The sequence below is a fragment of the Rhinopithecus bieti genome, unplaced genomic scaffold, assembly GCF_001698545.2.
Source record: "Rhinopithecus bieti isolate Rb0 unplaced genomic scaffold, ASM169854v2 scaffold_7580, whole genome shotgun sequence".
Classification (NCBI taxonomy): domain Eukaryota; kingdom Metazoa; phylum Chordata; class Mammalia; order Primates; family Cercopithecidae; genus Rhinopithecus; species Rhinopithecus bieti.
In genome coordinates, this window is record NW_016805470.1 from 1,296,399 (window position 1) to 1,317,023 (window position 20,625).

The 20,625-nt window shown below is 40.8% G+C and overlaps 1 protein-coding gene across 3 annotated transcripts in view; it reads left to right on the forward strand.

Annotated features, from left to right (window-relative positions):
- Positions 1–20,625, forward strand: part of PTPRA (protein tyrosine phosphatase receptor type A) — a 168,520-nt gene that overhangs the window by 25,185 nt on the left and 122,710 nt on the right. The window lies entirely within an intron of this gene.

The following is a 20,625-nucleotide window of genomic DNA, read 5'->3' on the forward strand; positions in this document are numbered from 1 at the left end:
CACCGTGCCCGGCCAATCACTTGCCATTTCACTCTAAGGAAAAGCTTTCTCTGTGTTTTTTGTTTTTGTTTTTTAAAAATATTTTAAACATACGAGCACAGCCTCATTGATTCCTATTTTGTTCCTTTTTCATTTATTTTTTGATGTTCAAATTGTCCCAAATTGGCCTATGGGAACCCTTTCAAGCTAGCTCCTGTGTCCTTTTTCCATGTCCTCATCATTCTTTTTTTTTTTTTTTCGAGATGGAGTTTTGCTCTTGTTGCCCAGGCTGGAGTTCAGTGGTATGGTCTTTGCTCGCTGCAACCTCCACCTCCTGGGTTCAAGCGATCCTCCTGCCTCAGCCTCCTGAGTAACTGGGATTACAGGTGTGTGCCACCACACCTGGCTAATTTTTCTATTTTTAGTAGAGACAGGGTTTTACCATGTTGGTCAGGCTGGTCTTGAACTCCTGACCTCAGGTGATCCGCCCACCTTGGCCTCCTAAAGTGCTGAGGTTACAGGCGTGAGCCACCACGCCCAGCCCACAGAAAATCTTACTGTTCCAAAAAGTAAGAAAAAACGTGATCAAAGAATGATGGGGAGGCAGAAAGAACCAGAGGAAAGGATGGGTGAGATTTTTTTTGTTGTTAAAGTGCTAGAAAGTTGTTAGGTGGGACATCCCCTATTGAGCAGAAAGAGAAACACAAATGTTGAGATTTGTAGTTGGAGGGTTTGTTATACGATTTCTGTGCAGCCTCAAAAACAGGGATGGTATGAATGTAAACAACTTTGGTCGTTAATTTGGCCCATCCTTTCAAGATGCTAAATCATCAATTACAGAATATCAAGAATGATTATATAGATATGTATGCATGTCTATACATACATATATACATCTGTATCTCCCTATAAATATTTAAAGACATGATTTCATTCCAGTGCTCTTAATTCCAATCCAACACAATGGGGTTTCTTCTAGTGTTTCCCTTTTCTGACATTGAAAAATCTGAGGCCAGGCGCAGTGGCTCTTGCCTGTAATCCCAGCACTTTGGGAGGCCAGGGCAGGTAGATCACTTAAGGTCAGTTGCTCAAGACTAGCCTGGCCAACATGATGAAACCCCATCTCTACTAAAAGTATAAAAATTAACCAGGTGTTGTAGTGGTGGGCGCGTGTAATCTCAGCTACTTGGGAGGCTGAAGCAGGAGAGTCCTTTGAACCCGGGAGGTGGGGGCTGCAGTGAGCTGAGATAGCGCCACTGCACTCTAGCCTGAGTGACAGAGTGAGACTCCATCTCAAAAAAACCAAAACAAAACGAAAAATCTGCCTCTCCTTTTTTTTTCATTCATTCATTCATTCATTCTGGGGTCTTGCCCTGTCACCCAGGCAGTAGCGCAGTGACACGATTATAGCTCACTGTTGCCTCAAACTCCTGGCCTCAAGCCATCCTCTTGCTTTGGACTCCTGAGTATCTGGGACCACAGTCACATGCCACTATGCTCGGCTCTCTCATTGTCCTTTTTACTCATATTCCTGTTGGTGACAATCTCCTGACTATGTAGGTCATTTTCTTGCCCCCAGCCACACTGAATGAGCTGGCTGATCACTCCTTCAAGTTCCATGAGCCATTGTTACATATAGGTAGTACTCAGTTTGCATGGTTTTGATACTCATAAATTTCCATTACTGTGATTCAGTTAGATAATACCAGTTCTCAAATAACAGTTAATGAAATACAAAATATAACGTGATCAAGAAAAGCTTCTTAGCTGGGCGCGGTGACTCATGCCTGTAATCCCAGCACTTTGGAAGGTCAAGGCGAGTGGATCACCTGAGGTCAGGAGTTTGAGACCAGCCTGACCAACATGGTGAAACCCCATCTCTACTAAAAATACAAAAAATTAGCTGGGCGTGGTGGCAGGTACCTGTAATCCCAGTTACTTTGGAGGCTGAAGCAGGAGAATTGCTTGAACTCAGAAGGTGGAAGTTGCAGGGACCTGAGATCGTGTCATTGCACTCCAGCCTGAGCAACAAGAGTGAAACTCTATCTCAAAAAAAAAAAAAAAGCTCCTCCTCTCTGGGAGACTGAGGCAGTAAGATCACTTGAGCCCAGGAGTCTGAGACCAGACTGAGTGAGAAAAATAGAAATTAATAACAGCTTCTCCAAAATATAAAAAATTTACCCTGACTGAAATAGTTGATTGTTACCTCCCTTAACATCATTCAGTTGGAGCTAGCCTAATTTTGTTTTTTGGTTTTGTTTTGTTTTGAGATGGAGTCTTGCTCTGTCACCCAGGCTAGAGTGCAGTGGCGCAATCTCGGCTCACTGCAACCTCTGCCTCCCTGTTCAAGTGATTCTCCTGCCTCAGCCTCTGGAGTAGCTGGGATTACAGGCGCGTGACACCGTGCCCGGCTAATTTTCGTATTTTTAGTAGAGACGGGGTTTCACCATCTTGGCCAGGCTGGCCTCAAACTCCTGACGTTGTGATCCACCTGCTTCGGCCTCCCAAATTACTGGGATTACAGGCATGAGCCAACGCTCCCGGCCTTTTTTTTTTTCTTGAGGAAAATTACAGTCTACACTGCTCTCAGCTGAACTTTACACAGCTTTTACGTTTCCGTCAGTTCCTCTTGTAATGGTGGGTGGGTAGCTGAAGGGAGGATATGTACAATAATGTATTTTTAGTTCCTTTGAACAGAGAGGTTGCTTCAGCTATTGCTATTGATGGCAGGAAGTATATTTATAGCTCCAGGGAAGGAGGGGTAGTATGACTCCTAATCTAAGAAAGGGAGTCTGTATTTAATATATGTTGTTAAAACTCATTTGCTCTTATTGTAAGTTCTTGCCTTAGGAATGTAGTTGAGATGAATGAACCTGTTATGTTATAAAGTATATGTATTATTGTAACTATATTGACTCTGCTCCCTAATTTGGAAAAATCTTCTGTTTTGAAATTTTACAATATGCAATACCTAAAAGAGTACTTCTAGAGCATACAGGGTGTATGTGGAGAATTCAGGTGTTAGCATGCAATTGAACAGTAAAGATACTGAGTAGCAGTAAATATTGTTCCCATTTAGGTATTTTATTCATAAAATTCTTGTTGGTACAGCTTTTATTGTGTGTTTTTTTTTTTTTGATACAGAGTCTCACTCTGTCACCCAGGCTAGGGTGCAGTGGTGCAGTCTCAGCTCACTGCAACCTCTGCCTCCCAGGTTCAAGTGATTCCCTTGCCTCAGCCTCCTGAGAATCTGGGACTACAGGTGGGCACTACCACACCGGCTAATTTTTGTATTTTTAGTAGAGATGGAGTTTCACCATGTTAGTCAAGCTGGTCTCAAAACTCCTGACCTCAGGTGATCCACCTTCCTCGGCCTCCCAAAGTGCAGGGATTATAGGTGTGAGCCGCCTTGCCTGTCCAATTATGATTTTTTTTGAAGATTGAAACCAAAATGTTTTATACAGATCATAAGATATTCTCGGTAAACACTAAACACCTCGTAACTTTACCACAATTTTGATTGCACAACTTTCACCCATGGTTATCATGTGCAACGGGCACATTCAACACAAATCAAATTATTCAGAAGCTTGCTTTCTTTCTTTTTTTCCTACTCCCTTTCTTAATTGAGGGGAGCAAAGAGTTGGTTTCCAAGGATATGTCTTCTCACTTATGCTAGTCCCAGATTGATGCAGTCATGGAAACCCGCAGTAAACTCATTCTTGGCAGCTGCCAGCACTGGTCTGATTCTTTCTTTTAAAAGCATGAGATTCTTTAATAATAGATATTGGGAAGATTGATGCCAAATGATTCCAGGTCATCCTAGAGGAGGCTTGGGAACATTTTTGAATAGATTTAAATGATTCAGTTAAGTATTAACAGGTTACTAAACAAAACTGCAGTGATTTAACCCAAGGTTTGTGTCTAAAAAGAAGGACCTATAAAATATAGAACAATTGGTTTCTTTTTTAGAATATTGAAGTTTAGATTTTAATTTTAGAATTTTACTAATTCTAATTTGAGGTTTTTATTTTTTGTTTTAAGAGTTCAAAATGTTGAATTGTAGATGTGCTGAGCTTTATAATGAGCACAATGAAGGTTTTCAACTGGCCCATTAAAGCCAACCCACTAATGAAATGAAAATATGACTTCATAATATTTTGTGGATTTTGAAGCTGGGCTGCCTGGGTTCAAATCCCATCTCTGCTACTTTTTGGGTATGTCACCTTGTGCCAGTTACTTAACCTCTCTGTGCCTCAGTTTCTTCATCTGCAAAATGGGAGATAGTGTAGTTTGAGTGTTCCTAATCTGAAATTTGAAATGCTCCAAAATCTGAAACTTTTTGAATGCCTACATGACTGGTCAAAGGAAATGCTTATTCCATGGAGCATTTGGATTTTGGATTTTCGGGTTAAGGATGCTCAATTGGTAAGTAAGTGTAGTACAAATATTCCAAAATCTTAAAAAACCTGAAATCCAAACCACTTCTGATTCCAGGCATTTTGGATAAGGGATACTCAACCTGTAAAATAATGTCCACTTCATGGGGTTGTGATGTGGAGTAAGTGAGCAAAGTTGTGTAATGTGCCTAGCTTATAGGGAACACTTAGCAAATGTTGGCTATTCCATTTATATATGAGAAATATAATTATTGGCTGGGCGTAGTGGCTGATGCCTGTAATCCTAGTGCTTTGGGAGACTAAGGCGGGGGATTGCTTAAGGCTAGGAGTTCAAGACCAGCCTAGGCAACATAGCAGGACTCTGACTCCGCAAAAAAAATACACGAATTAGTTGGGCATGGTGGTTACATGTCTGTAGCCGTCACTACTCAGGAGGGTGAAGCAGGAGGATCGCTTGAGCCCAGGAATTTGAGGCTGCAGTGAGCCATGATAATGCCACTACACTCTAGCTTGGGCAATAGAGTGAGACCCCAACTTAAAAAAAAAAAGAATTATTGATGGGATTGTAAAGGCCGAAAATAAATTCAGAGAAAGTTTGTACAGAACTTATTTGTGAAACACTTTTAAAGGAAGGAAGGCATGTTTGTTTTAGGTTTATAAGAGATGGCAGATTTAGGAAGCTCCTCCCTACTCCAGATGAATAAGCCATCTGTTTTTCTATCCCTTTTAAGGATTTGCTTGGTGGGTTTCCATAACTTTTTTTTTTTTTTTTTTTTTTTTGGACTTAATTTTTTCCCCCCCAGGCTGGGGGGGAGGGATGAAAAAATGCCCCCCCGCAACTTCAACCCCTGGACTCCAGCAGTCCTCCCCCCCCAGCCTCTCTTGAGTAGCTAGGACCACAGACCACCGTGTCCAGCTAATTTTTAAATTTTTTTTTTTTTTGGAGATAGGGTCTTGCTATGATACCCCGGCTGGTCTTGAACTCCTGCTTTGGCCTTATAAAGTGCTGGGATTACAGATGTGAGCCATGGTGCCCAGTCTATGTATTCTTATAAAATTAAATTCATGTTAAGTGCTACACTAGCAGAATTTTAAAAATTTTTAAATGATACAGAAATAGAGTGCAAATTAATGAGAAATAGGCAAGACTAATTTGAAGAAAAATATGAAGCTTCACTGAAGGATTTTTTTAAAGATACAAAATATTGGCCGGGCGCGGTGCCTCACCCTGTAATCCCAGCACTTTGGGAGGCCAAGGCGGGTGGATCATGAGGTCAGGAGAACAAAATCAGCCTGGCTAACACAGTGAAACCCCATCTCTACTAAAAATACAAAAAATTAGCCAGGCCTGGTGGCAGGCGGCTGTAGTCCCAGCTACTCGGAAGGCTGAGGCAGGAGAATGGCGTAAACCTGGGAGGTGAGCTGATATTGCGCCACTGCATTCCAGCCTGGGCGACAGAGCGAGACTCCCTCTCAAAAAAAAAAAAAGAAAAGAAAAAGGATATAAAATATTACCAAGATATTGCACAGGTATCATTGCTTCCAAAATTATTTTACAGATTTAATACAAACTGATTTGTAAGCCCAGTGGGGTGAACCTTTTTGAGAACTTGACATATTGCATGTAGAGCTCATTTAGAAGAGTACATTGAATTGTTTAGAAAATTTTGAAAAAATTTTAAATATAATAATTGGTGGGTAGTAGAAGGGGGAAGGGTATGTGACACTTGACCCTCCAGATAGTAAATTATATCAGAAAGTTATTTAAGGCAGTTTGGCATCTGTGTTAGAATAGACAAGCAATGCCAGGCACAGTGGCTCACGCCTGTAATCGCAGCACTTTGGGAGGCTGAGGTGAGTGGATCACGAGGTCAGGAGATCGAGAGCATCCTAGCCAACATGGTGAAACCCGGTCTCTACTAAAATACAAAAAATTAGCCGGGTGTGGTGGCGTACGCCTGTGGTCCCAGCTACTCAGGAAGCTGAGGTGGGAGAATCACTTGAACCCAGGAGGCAGAGTTGCAGTGAGCCGAGATCACACCACAGCATTCTAGCCTGGCTAGAGAGCCAGACTCTGTCTCCAAAAAAAAAAAAAAAGAAAGAAAAGAAAAGTAATTAGAGAAAAATAGAAAGTCCAGAAACAGACCTGAATATGTATAGGAATTTAGAATGTGAAAGTGTCAGTGTGTAGGAAGGAATGAAATGAAAAAAAGAAAGAAAAAAGGAATATGTTGAAAGTGGCATTTAAAAATCAGGGAGAAAATGATCAATTACTAAGAATGATCCTGAAACAGTGGGCTGTTTGGGGAAAAATATGTACAGGTTTCTAATTTAGACTATATTCAAATAATCACCAAATTATAAAGAGCAGAGATCCCCAACCTCCAGGCCACAGACCATCCTGTTAGGAACAGGGCTACACAGCAGGGTGTGAACATTAGGCCAGAGAATATTACACCTGAGCTCCGCCTCCTGTCGGATCAGCAGCAGCGTTCGATTTTCATAGGAGCACAAACCCTATTGAGAACTGTGCACTCCAGGGATCTAGGTTGTATGCTCTTTGTGAGAATCTAATGCCTGATGATCTGAGGTGTTACAGCTTCATCCCAAAATCTGAAACCATATCCTCCACCCCTCCATTTCATGGAAAAATTGTCTTTCACAAAACTGGTCCCTGGGTGCCAAAAAGGTTGGGGACTACTGATATAGAGTATATATAATCAAAGTACAGAAATTACCACACTCTTTTCTTCCTCTAGAATATACTGAATGTTTCCTAAGAAAAGTTGAACACTCATGGTTAGTTGGTTGCTCTCTAGCACATCTTACTTTCAGCTCTCACTGGTTGAATTTTACACTCCAGGGGTCAGTATGTTTGTTCCAAATCTGCTTATGCCAGTTACGTTTATTACTCTAATTTCATAATTTAATTAAACATTATTAAACTAATGAAATATGACTGCAAAAGTTGTTTTTAGGAAAATTTAGTTGTATATCTTGAACAAATTAGATAAATATAAATCCCCTTTTCCACCAGATTACTGTCTTATTAATTGTGGGCATGAGTATTTTGAAAGATTGGGGGCGGAACTCATAAAATTCTTTTTTTGTCTGTTTTTTTTTGCTCTTGTTGCCCAGGTTGGAGTGCAATGGCGTGGTCTCAGCTCACCACAACCTCTGCCTCCTGGGTTCAAGTGATTCTCCTGCCTCACCCTACCGAATAGCTGGGATTACAGGCATGCGCCACCTCGCCTGGCTAATTTTTTGTATTTTTAGTAGAGACAGAGTGTCTCCATGTTGGTCAGGCTGGTCTCAAACTCCCGACCTCAGGTGATCCACCCACCTCGGCCTCCCAAAGTGCTGGAATTACAGGTGTGAGCTATGGCACCTGACCTCATAAAATTCTTAAACGTTCTATATACTAAGTTGTCTTACAGTTGCCTAGATTCTTGTTCCATTTAAAGAAACTGAAATTTGAAATCACAAGTGTGGATTATGGATATGATGGCTTATGGATATGATGTATCAGTAATGAATATGCAAGAGAGAACATTTGAAACAGTAGAAATGTACTTAAAGAAGAGACCTTGGTTTTTTACCAGAATATTGGCAGGTGACATGTATTTGTTTTAAGTAAAAATCAAATATTTCAGTTACATTTTAAAATTACCTAATATACTGTACTTTTTCATGTAACCAGTAAGCCCTGAGTCCTATTTGTGTTAGGTAAATTTTTACCAATCCCAGAAGGAGGTAGAGGACAAGCTTTTATATGCTTAGGCTGAAGAAAACCTTTCTGCAAATAAGTAATTATCTGATCCTTCTATAAAGGGCCAGATAGTAAATATTTTAGATTTTGCAGGCTGAAGTAGAATCAAGGGATTTGTAGGTTCTGATATAACAAGAGAAGAACAAATTTTGAGAAATTTCTTATTGATTAAATTCAAAATAATAAACACAATTTTTTGAAATACAGGTATACTAATGAGAAGAATGGAATTATTTTTGGAGTGATAACATTTTGCTTAATTGGGGTTCAGAGTTAGTGCTTCCTATTCAATAATCATCAAAATTGATTGCAAGTATTCATCTATCAATGCAGATCTGTAATGAGATTTTATATATTTCATCTTTGACACGTCTTCACACATACATGTCAAATTAATTGAAACCAGCCCATAAGCATATGATTTTAATTAATAACTCAGGAAGCATTTACAGAATTAGATTTTTCTTATAACATTTACCTTTTAGGGCCGGGCGCGGTGGCTCAAGCCTGTAATCCCAGCACTTTGGGAGGCCGAGACGGGCGGATCACGAGGTCAGGAGATCGAGACCATCCTGGCTAACACCGTGAAACCCCGTCTCTACTAAAAAATACAAAAAAAACTAGCCGGGTGAGGTGGCGGGCGCCTGTAGTCCTAGCTACTCGGGAGGCTGAGGCAGGAGAATGGCGTAAACCCGGGAGGCGGAGCTTGCAGTGAGCTGAGATCCGGCCACTGCACTCCAGCCTGGGTGACAGAGCAAGACTCCGTCTCAAAAAAAAAAAAAAAAAACAAACATTTACCTTTTAGTATATTATTCGTTGCTGCTTAATTACTTCCAATCGAAGGTTAGACAGCAGCTCCACAATTGCGGTTAAATAGATTTTGAAATATAGAAATTTCCTTGTACATTAAGGTCCTAAAAAGTATTCTGGAAATGTAGTTTGAGCTAAGAAACTGTATCCACTGCAAATTTGTTTGGGAATGGAGATCTCACTTCTTGTTTTAACTTTTGATAGCATGTAAAGTGTATAAAGCAGCTCAGTGTTGCTTATGATTCAAAAGTTGGTTGTCTAAACAGCAGTTTAAGTTTCATATATAAGTACTGTTCTGTCCTGTACTTTAAGTTGAATTTACTATTATAAAATCTACAGCAAAAGCTAATTCTCAAAGCCATTTATTGTTTGATCATAGTATCTGAAAGCAGTCTTATTGTTGTGAAAAATTTCAATCTCAGCTCCAAGCTGAAAAGGAAAAAAAAAAACAGCATGATAAAACTTTAGTACAGCTCAGCCATCAAACTGCTGTGTGCCTGGGCAAGTCAGGTTATTCAGCTTCTGTTTCTGACAATGGTTAAGCCCATGACAGTGAATGAAATTTACCATTAACATGGTTGGTTTAATAATTCATGATAAATTCAGATATTTTTCATAGAATACCTGTTGATAAAAAACATGAATAACCAACTTACATCTTCACAAGTTTTGTAAATTACCCAACTAAACCTTTTTCTGCTTCACACATATTTTTACCGTTATCAATGATAACATATCTGAGATTCCACTTTAGGTTATATGGAATTAATACTTTTTCAACTTCTTGTTTGTAGTTGTTCAACACAGACTATTAATAGAAGCTCATTCTTCAGTTGTTTTAAACTTGGCACTGACTCCTTGAATAAACATCTGAACAGTATTGTAACATCTATCAAACTCATCAAAAGAGATGGAAATCTACTTAACCTCAATTGCCTTGTTTTTTAAAAAAAAAAACAGATTATTGATCTTGCTCCTAATATTTTCAACTGTTAGAGCAAATGGTTTTGTCAAAAGGCTAATANTAAACTTGGCACTGACTCCTTGAATAAACATCTGAACAGTATTGTAACATCTATCAAACTCATCAAAAGAGATGGAAATCTACTTAACCTCAATTGCCTTGTTTTTTAAAAAAAAAAACAGATTATTGATCTTGCTCCTAATATTTTCAACTGTTAGAGCAAATGGTTTTGTCAAAAGGCTAATACTTTTTTTTTTTAATTTTTTTTTTTTTTTTTTTTTGATACAGAGTCTCGCTCTGTCGCCCAGGCTGGAGTGCAGTAGCCGGATCCCAGCTCACTGCAAGCTCCGCCTCCCGGGTTTACGCCATTCTCCTGCCTCAGCCTCCTGAGTAGCTGGGACTACAGGTGCCCGCCACCTCACCCGGCTAGTTTTTTGTGTGTTTTTTAGTAGAGATGGGGTTTCACCGTGTTAGCCAGGATGGTCTCGACCTCCTGACCTCGTGATCCGCCCGTCTTGGCCTCCCAAAGTGCTGGGATTACAGACTTGAGCCACCGCGCCCAGCCCTAATTATCTTATATTAAATTAAAAAAATTTTTTTTGTTAGCCGTCTGGAGAAAGCCTAGAGAAAGGCTAATTAATATTCTTAAACAAGTTTATTTTCTCTGGATACTTTTCTTCAGCTTCTTCATGATTTAATTAACTTATCACTAGAATATTACTTTTCTTGCTTTGCTAACAAATGAGCTACTTAGAAACTTCCCCCTTTAGAAACTTACTTTCTATTCCTTACCTTCCCTCCTTGCTGTGATGAAATATTGTACTTTAAATTTTCAAATTTTTCTGACCACTGCTTTCCTGTGAATCGGAAATACTGTGATCAGTCCTTAGTTTGGTAACATTGATGTATTTTGAATTCTTTTAGCACAGATAGACAGTTGACTCCTTGAACAACATGGTTTCAAACTGCACAGGTCCAATTATATGAGGATTTTTTTTCGATAAATATAATCAGCAGTTTATACATCTGCAACCAAACGTGGATCAAAAATATGTTATTTGAGGAAACCCCCAGATACAGAACAGTGAAATTTTTGTGTCCTCTGGGCCACTGTGGGACTTGAGTATGCGTAGATTTTAGTATCCACAGTTGGTCCACAGATACCAAGGGATGACTAGAATCATTGCATAATAAAATGTTTTCCTATCTTGTCTTAATAAAACAATGCATACCCTCCACTGTGCCTTAAAAGCGTGACATTCAGGCTGGGTGTGGTGGCTCACACTTGTAATCCCAGCACTTTTGGAGGCCAGGGTGGGAGGATTGCTTGAACCCAGGAGTTTAAGACCAGCCTTGGCCACATAGTGAAAGTCCATCTCTAGTTTTTAAAAAATATAAAATTAGGCCGGGTGCGGTGGCTCAAGCCTGTAATCCCAGCACTTTGGGAGGCCGAGACGGGCAGATCACGAGGTCAGGAGATCGAGACCATCCTGGCTAACACAGTGAAACCCCGTCTCTACTAAAAAAAATACAAAAAACTAGCCGGGCGAGGTGGCAGGCGCCTGTAGTCCCAGCTACTCGGGAGGCTGAGGCAAGAGAAGGGCGTGAACCCAGGAGGCGGAGCTTGCAGTGAGCCGAGATCGCGCCACTGCACTCCAGCCTGGACGACAGAGCGAGACTCCGTCTCAAAAAAAAAAATTAAATAAAAAACATGACATTCAAAGTGCATTTGTTTTTGACATGATAGTTATGCACTAATAACTAATGATAGTTATGTACTAATAACATGTCAAAATAATAACTACTTTTAGTTACTGATAACTAACAGTTATGCATTAATAAAAAAATAAAATGTCACAGTGTGACAATATACATGTGTGGCACCAAACATGCTGTTGAGTTATAACTTTGTCACTGTGATTTGTGCTATACTGAGCAGCAGTGGAAAGCTATATAAGCCACTCCACTCTGCCAGCCAGTACAGTGGCTGATTACCAATTATGGATAACCAGAACACATCAAAAAGCAGTTCAACAAGGATCAGAATAATAATATATAAGTACCATTTTTTTTTTTTTTTTGAGGAGGAGTCTCGCTCTGTCGCCCAGGCTGGAGTGCAGTGGCGTGATCTCGGCTCACTGCAAGCTTCGCCTCCCGGGTTCCCGCCATTCTCCCGCCTCAGCCTCCGAGTAGCTGGGACTACAGGCGCCCGCCACCTCGCCCGGCTAGTTTTTGTATTTTTTAGTAGAGACGGGGTTTCACCGTGTTAGCCAGGAGGGTCTCGATCTCCTGACCTCGTGATCCACCCGCCTCGGCCTCCCAAAGTGCTGGGATTACAGGCTTGAGCCACCGCGCCCGGCCTATAAGTACCATTTATTAAGTAGTTTTGTATCAGGCACTGTGTCAGACTGTATAATGTACATTATTTAATGTAACCTTCAAAAGATAGAGAGGGAAGATCCCTTGAGTCTAGGAGGTCGAAGTTGCATTTAGCTGTGATTGCACCACTGTACTCTAGCCTGAGTGATGGAGTGAAATCCTGTTTCAGAAAACAAAACAGGCCTAGTGCAGTGGCTCATGCCTGTAAATCCCAGCACTTTGGGAGGCTGAGGCTGAGGTCAGGAGTTTGAGACCAGCCTGGCCAACATGGTGAAACCGCATCTCTATTAAAAATACAAAAATTAGCTGTCGTGGTGGCGCACACTTATAATCCCAGCTACTTGGGAGGCTGAGGCAGGAGAATCACTTGAACCCGGGAGGCAGAGGTTGCAGTGAGCCGAGATCATGCCACTCTACTCCAGCCTGGATGAAAGTGAGACTCCATCTCAAAAAAAAACAAAACAAAACAAATGAAAACCACAAAAGGTTGTCTGAAGCCAGCCACAGACAGTAGGAAATGAATGAGTGCAGCTACATTCTTTATGGATGCAGAAGTTTGAATTTCATATAATTTTTATATTTCACTAAATATATATAATATATAATATATAACATATTACATAATGTAAATATGTGTATACATATATTTGTATGGGAGGTGTCTTTTTTGTTGTTTTGTATGGGAGGTGTCTTTTTTGTTATTGAATTGTAAGAGTTCTTTGTTCTGATAACTAGACACTTATCAGATATGTGTTATCTGATTAACACATAGTTTCTTGCATCCCATAGGTTGTCTTTCAAAATTTTGATGAATTCCAATTTGTCAGTTTTTTTGTTGCTTATGATTTTTAGTGCAATATCTAAAAATCCGTTTTCAAATTCAGTGTTATGAAGATTTACCTATGTTTTCTTCTAATAATTTTATAGTTTTAGAACAAGTGCGTTGTCTCATGCCTGTAATCCTAGCACTTTGAGAGGCTGAGACAGACGGATTGCCTGAGCCCAGGATTTCAAGATCAGCTTGGGCAAGATGGTGCCCATCCCTACTCAAATACAAAAAATTAGCCTATGGTGTGTGCCTGTTCAGCTACTCGGGAAGTTGAGGTAGGAGGATTACTTGAACCATGGAGGCAGAGATTGCAGTGAGCCGAGATTGCATCACTGCACTCCAGCCTAAGCCACAGAGTGAAACTCTGGTTTCCAAAAAAAAAAGAATAATAATAATTTTATAGTTGTAGCTTTTTAAGTTTTTAATCCACTTTGATTTTTTTTTTGTTTTGTTTTTTGCGACAGGGTCTTGCTCTGTGGTACAGGCTGGAGTGTAGTGGCACAGTCTTGGCTCACTGCAGCCTTGACCTCCTGGGCTCAAGCTGTCCTCCCACCTCAGCCTCCCAAGTAGCTGGGATCACAGGCTTGTGCCACCACATCTGGCTAATTTTTGTATTTTTTCTAGAGATGGGGTTTCACTGTTATTACCTAGGCTTGTCTTGAACTCCTGGACTCAAGTAATCCATGCCCACCTTGGCCTCCCAAAGTGCTGGGATTACAGGCGTGAGCCATCACTTTCAGTCCCAAGTTAATTTTTATATGTGGTATGAGGTAAGGGTTCATTCTTTTGCATGTGGATATCCAGTTGTCCCAGTGCCATTTGTTGAAGAGCCTGTTCTTTCCCCATTGAATGTTGTCTTAGCACTCTTCCCAAAAAGTAGTTAACAATAGGGCATAGTGGCTCATGCTTATAATCCAAGAGCTTTGGAAGGCCCAGATGGCAAGATTGCTTGAAGCCAGTATTTCATCACCAGCTGGCCATGGTGGTGTATGCCTCTGGGGAGAGTGAGGCAGGAGGATCACTTGAGCTCAGGAGGTGAAGGCTACAGTGAGCTCTGATTGTGCCACTGCACTCCAGCCTGGGTGACAGAATGAGACACTGTCTCTAAAAAATAAAATAATAAAAATCAGTTGACTATAGATGTGTGGATTTATTTCTCGACTCATTTAAAACTATTCCATTGATCTGTGTATCACTTATTATACCATTACCACACAGCTTTGGTTACCGATGCTTTGCAGTAAGTTTTGAAATCAGGAAATATGAGTTCTCCAACTTTGTTTTTCCTTTTCAGGATTGTTTTGGCCATTCGGAGTCCCTTGCCATTCCATATAAATTTTAGGGTCAGCTTTTTAATTTCTTCTTTTTTTCTTTTTTTTGAGACGGAGTCTTGCTCTGTTTCCCAGGCTGGAGTGCAGTGGCACAATCTTGGCTCACTGCCACCTGCATCTCCCAGGTTCAAGCAGTTCTCCTGCTTCAGCCTCCCGAGTAGCTGGGATTACAGGCACACACCATCACGCCCAACTACATTTTGTATTTTTAGTAGAGATGGGGTTTCACCATGTTGGCCAGGCTGGTCTCGAACTCCTGACCCCCAAGTGATCCGCCAGCCTCGGCCTCCCAAAGTGCTGGGATTACAGACATGAAAGCTTTTTTTTTTCTGGAAAAAAAAAAAAAAAAAAAGACATAGGATGTCTTTCCATTTATTTGGGGTCTCCTTATTCTTGAAGGTAGATTTTCTCTGATCTATTTTCATTGAGACCTTGGGCCTTAGAGAGCCACAATTTCATGAGAGACTTTTTCTCCAGAGCCCTTCCTACCCTTCTCCTATTTCCTGTCTTCTTTCCTCCCTTGGTATTCAAAAGTCTTAACAAATGCTCCTGGGCCCAATACAGAGGTCAGCTTTAGCTTTGGTTCACTTTTTGCTTTCTTGCCACTGGTAGTTTTTCCTGCTCCCTTGAGAACTTAGCTAAGCTTTTCAAAGGATGTTTACATTTATCCAACATTTCTAGATTTTGGTAGCTGGAGAGTTTTAATAATTTTCTAGTTTGCTGTATTACTAGATTAGAAAAAGATAGAGCTGGGTGTAGTGGCACATGCCTGTAATCCCAACTACTCGGTAGGCTGAAGTGGGAGAATTGCTTGAGGCTGGGAGTTAGAGACCAACCTGGGCAACATAGTGAGACCTATCTCAAAAAAAAAAAAAAAAAAAGTAAGACTTCAGGGCTTGGTGGCTCTGTAATCCCAGCACTTTGGGAGGCTGAGGCAGGTGGATCTCGAGGTCAGGAGTTCAAGACAAGCCTGGCCAAGATTGTGAAATCCCATCTCTACTAAAAATACAAAAATTAGCTGGGCAGAGTGGCAGGCGCCTGTAATCCCAGCTACTCTGGAGGCTGAAGCAGGAGAATCACTTGAACCCGGGTGGCAGAGGTTGCAATGAGCCGAGATCATACCACTGCACTCCAGCCTGGGCGATAGAGTGAGACTCCGTCTCAAAAAAAAAAAAAAAAAAAAGACAGTGTTTTTTAAAGATGGAGTTTAGTATAGAGAAATATTGAGTGTCAGGCAAAGTATTAATTACTTTGTACATATTCTCTTTTTCTTCTTTTTTAAAAAACGAGACAGGGTGCCCAGGCTCTTGGGCTCAAGTGATCCTGCCTTAGCCTCTGGAGTAGCTGGGGACTATAGGCACATGCCACTGTGCCTGGCTACATATTCACTTATAAAACTCTATTTTTAAATGATAGCTCCTCTTTACAAAATAGATCAGGAGAGTGATTTTCCTGTCTGCTTCCTGAGGAAGCAGAAAAGTAGAAACGTGGTGAGTAGCAAGATCAGTAGTTGCCGTAGTAAGCATGGCACTTGCTATGAATGGCTCTGTTAACAGTTGGGGATGGTACTGTTGTTTGATTTGTGGACTCTGTTTGATTTGTGAAAAAGATTTTATTTCCCGTCTTTGGGGTAGGAGGGTCTGCCATATCCACAAATTGGCTCTTCCTGTTTGTTTTATTCATTTAGTTAGACCATGATTGGAAAGCCTCACTGGCTGTGTACATTGCACCATCCATAGGAGTATATGACAGCTATGGTACATTTCAAACAGGGCTTTAAAACTTTTCATTCAGTTCCTTTTGGATAAAGCTCTTTTCCTCATGTGGTTGTTGACATACATGAATTATAGGCTTTGTTTAGCTAGTGGGTAAGAGCAGATTTTGAAATCATATACACCTGGGTTTGAGTCTCAGTCTTGCCATGTACCAGTTGTTTGTAGACAAGTTATTTATTAATAACTACTCTGTACCATAGTTTCTTCATTGGTAGTATCTTCAAAATGAAGTGTCTATTTCCTGTGCTGTTTTGAAGGTAACCTTGAATAATATACATTGTACAGTTCGATACAGTGTCTTGACACATATTTAATATATAATACCTATTTTTATTCTGATCCTTGTTGAGCTGCTGCTTTTTGATGTGTTGATTATCTATAATTGGTAATCAGCCATTGTACTGACATCTTCCAAGATTTGACTAAGTTGATTGTCTCAAATTTCCAAGCAGAAAAAGTACCCAGAAAACAGAAATTAAGCAGTTATTAAGTAATTGAATAGCAATGATCTTTATTACTTGTGCTTAATAAGAAATATGGGTCATGTCTGCCTGAGCCTTTATTTAATGCATTTTAAAATTTGCTGAGTTTTTTCCTCCCTTTAAACTTTATTATCAAGTTCAGTAATAAGTTAAACTAAAAAGAAACTGATGCCTTAGAATAAAGAAAGATTCAAATTAATAGGATATATAATGGCCTTTCATGGTGGTGGAATTTCTGTGTGTTTTGAACTAGGGGAAGGACTTAAAGGAAGATTGCCTACAGTGTTCTAGACACTCTGCTAGGCTGTGTGGATATTATTAAGACACAGTCCTTACCCTCAAGGATCTTTTTATTTTTATCTTTTAGAGACAGGATCTCGCCCTGCCACCTAGGCTGGAGTGCAGTAGCAAAATCATAGTTCACTGCAACCTCCACTCACCCTCAAGGATCTTACTGTTAGTTGGGGGAGGCCATAAACAGTTAAAGTAGTTTGCAACAGAGTTAAGGATTGACTCTACGGCTAAGGAAAAGAAAGTAATTGGGACAACTAGGATTTCTAGCTTGGCAAGGGGGTAGATCTGGGTTGGCAAATTACAACCCAATGCCAGTTTTTGTATAGCCCACCAACTACGAATGTTTCTTACATCTTTGAGTGGTTGGAAAAAAAATCAAAAAAAGAGCTGGGCACAGTGGCACACACCTGTAATCCCAGCACTTTGGGAGGCCGAGACGGGTGGATCATGAGGTCAGGAGATCGAGATCATCTTGGCTAACACGGTGAAACCCCATCTCTACTAAAAAATACAAAAAATTAGCCGGGCATGGTGATGGGTGCCTGTAGTCCCAGCTCCTCGGGAGGCTGAGGCAGGATAATGGCGTGAACCTGGGAGGCAGAGCTTGCAGTGAGCCGAGATTGTGCCACTGCACTTCAGCCTGGGCTACAGAGTGAGACTCTGTCTCAAAAAAAAAAAAAACCCAAAAGAAGAATACTATTTTGTAACATGGAAATTATATAAAATTAACATTTAAATGTTCATAAAGTTTTATTAGAATATAGCTATGCTGAAACTACGTATCTATGACTGCTTTTTTGCCACAACAGCAGAGATGAGTAATTGTGACAAAGGCTGTTTGGCCTACAGAGCCAAACATTTACTGTGTGGCTTTTTACAGAAAAAGTTTGCTAACTCAATGAGTAGGTGGTAATTTTTATCCATTGAAATAAGCAATTAAGGAAGAAGAGATATGGGAGAAGATAACATTTCTGTGAGTGTTGATTATTTGAATCAGAGGTGCTTGTGAATATGCAGGTTTAGAAGGCAAGGGAATTTATAGGTTTGGAGTTTGGAAAGAGCCTGAGGCTGGAAATGGATGTGGGAAGAAAGGAGGAGTTCAAGAAGACTGGATGGAGGAGTGCTTTTTAGCACTGCCTGCACATTGGAATCACCTGGAGTGCTTAAAACCAAACATCCAGACAGACATTTCCAGGAACTCAGCCCCAACCCCCTCTTTCCCAAGATTATGATGCACCTGAGCTGTACTTGGGCACCAGGATTTTTTGAAAGCTCCCCCAGCAATTCTGATGTGCAGCCACTGGTACAGAGTGAGAAGATTGGAAGACGGAACACTGGGAACACCAACATTTAAGGGATAGTTCTAGGTACTTCTGCTGAGGAAAAGAAATTCTGAGGGAGTGATGATGGGAATTTTAGGGTGGTCAGATCCTGTAATTTGAGATCATCGTTGACTGATGAATCAAGAGCAGTTTCTATAGAGGCCAGGTGAGGGTGTTATGTCAAAGGCCCCTGGTTTGAGGTGGGAGAGTATGAACTATTGAGAATATTGACAAGGAGGAAAGCGGGGGAAAATAATGGCTGGGATGGGGAGGCATTGGGAATGTAGTTTGTTCTAGAGAGGTTTTTTAAAGATGTTAAAGCCTTGAGCCTATTTATGTGCTGAGGGAGTTGAGTACTCAGAAAGAAAACCTGTAATGGCAGTATCAGATGCCACCATTCAGTTTTCATGATGGAGTGAAGGGCTAGATTTTGAATAGTTCTTGGAATAATCTTAATATTGTAACCTTTTTGGAACTGTTTGCTTAATGTGCTTTCTTCATTTAGGTGCATTACATTGTACCTGGAAAGAAAAATGGACCCAGACATTGAGAAGCAAAGCCAACAACTGTGCTTTGCTTGCCCAGTTATTGTCATTCTGTCTGGGACATTGGTCTCATCTCTGAAAGCAGGAGGGCAAACTGAATGGGCTCTGTAGTCTCCTCTAAAAGTTTTTAAACTATTAATAGTATAACTTTGATTTAACAAATGAGGAAGCTGAGCTTATGAAATGTCTGTGAAGCCCATTGTCTGATCTTTTATTTCCTTAGTACCTGGGAATATGCTTTTTTTTTTTTTTTTTTTTTTTTTTTTTTGAAGAACACCAGCAGTTGTTGACCCTTCCTTGAATTTGGGTACACTGTATATACAAAGTATAGCAATTTAGCCTGCCATTAGAACATGTCTTCAGGAGCAAAATCTAGTATAAAGTCTTACTTTAATATTTTCTTTATTATGTATAAATAATAGATGGCTGTTATGGAATACTTGGATAGTACAGAAGTCTAGAATTTTTAACATTTTGGCTTATTTATTGGGACTTCCCCCCTCCTCCCCAGTGGTTCTTGTTTCTCCATCAGTGTGAATGTACACTCCATTCATTGTGAATGTGAATGTTAATTTATGTGCCAGCTGGATTCTACAGGAAGCAGACACAGATGGGATTGGAGGGCAAAGGGCTTATTAGAGGAGTAATGCCTGTGAAGAAAAGGGGAAGGGAACATGTTTGGGTATGGAGAGCCATCAGACTGCAGTGCACACCTGACAAAGTCTCTGCCTACCCAGGTTGTCTGATAGAGGAATACCACAAGGGGTAGAAATGACTAGGCTCTTGTACTACCACTTCACACAGTCATTGACTAAAGGTAGGTCTTTGATCAATGTAGAGGTTTTCAGCCTTGGCATGGTTGACATATAGGACCAGATACATTGTTATAGGGGGCTGCCCTGTGATTTGTAAGATGCTTAGCAGCATCCTAGGGCTCTGTCCCCTAGATGCCAGTAGCACAGCCTCCCTGCTATTAATTGTGACAGTCAAAAGTATCTTTAGACACTGCCATATGTTCCCTAGGAAGGGCCTAATGGTGTATAAACAACCCTGTGGTGGCATAGTCCAAGTTGTGGGACAGAGAGGAGTGTTCCATACTACCCTTACTTGAAAGACCTATGAGCTATTCAAAAATCTGAACTATTTAAGATGGAGCTTTGTTCTGTGACTCCTGGAATTTTAAGGATCTCTGTGAAACATCTTTTTAGAATATACTCCACTCTCCAAAACAATCCGTAGTGTTTAAATAGGACTGTTTTATTGATTGATTGATTGATTGATTCATTGAGATGGAGTCTCACTCTGTTGCCCAGGCTGGAGTATACTGGCACAATCTCAGCTCGCTGCAACCTCCCCCTCCTGGGTTCAAGCGATTCTCCTGCCTCAGCCTCCCAAGTAACTGGGATTACAGGCACCCACCACCGTGCCTGGTTGATTTTTGTATTTTCAATAGAGACGGGGTTTCACCATGTCGGCCAGGCTGGTCTCGAACTCCTGACTTCTCAGGTGATCCGCCTGCCTCTGCCTCCAGAGTGCTGGGATTGCAGGCGTGAGTCACTGCACCTGGCCTTATTTTTCTTTTTGAGATGGAGTCTCACTTTATCGCCTGAACTGGAGTGCAGTGGCGCGATCTGGGCTCACTGCAGCCACCACCTCCCGGGTTCAAACGATTCTCCTGCCTCAGCCTCCCGAACAGCTTAGATTACAGATGCATGCCACTATGCCTGGCTAATTTTTGTATTTTTA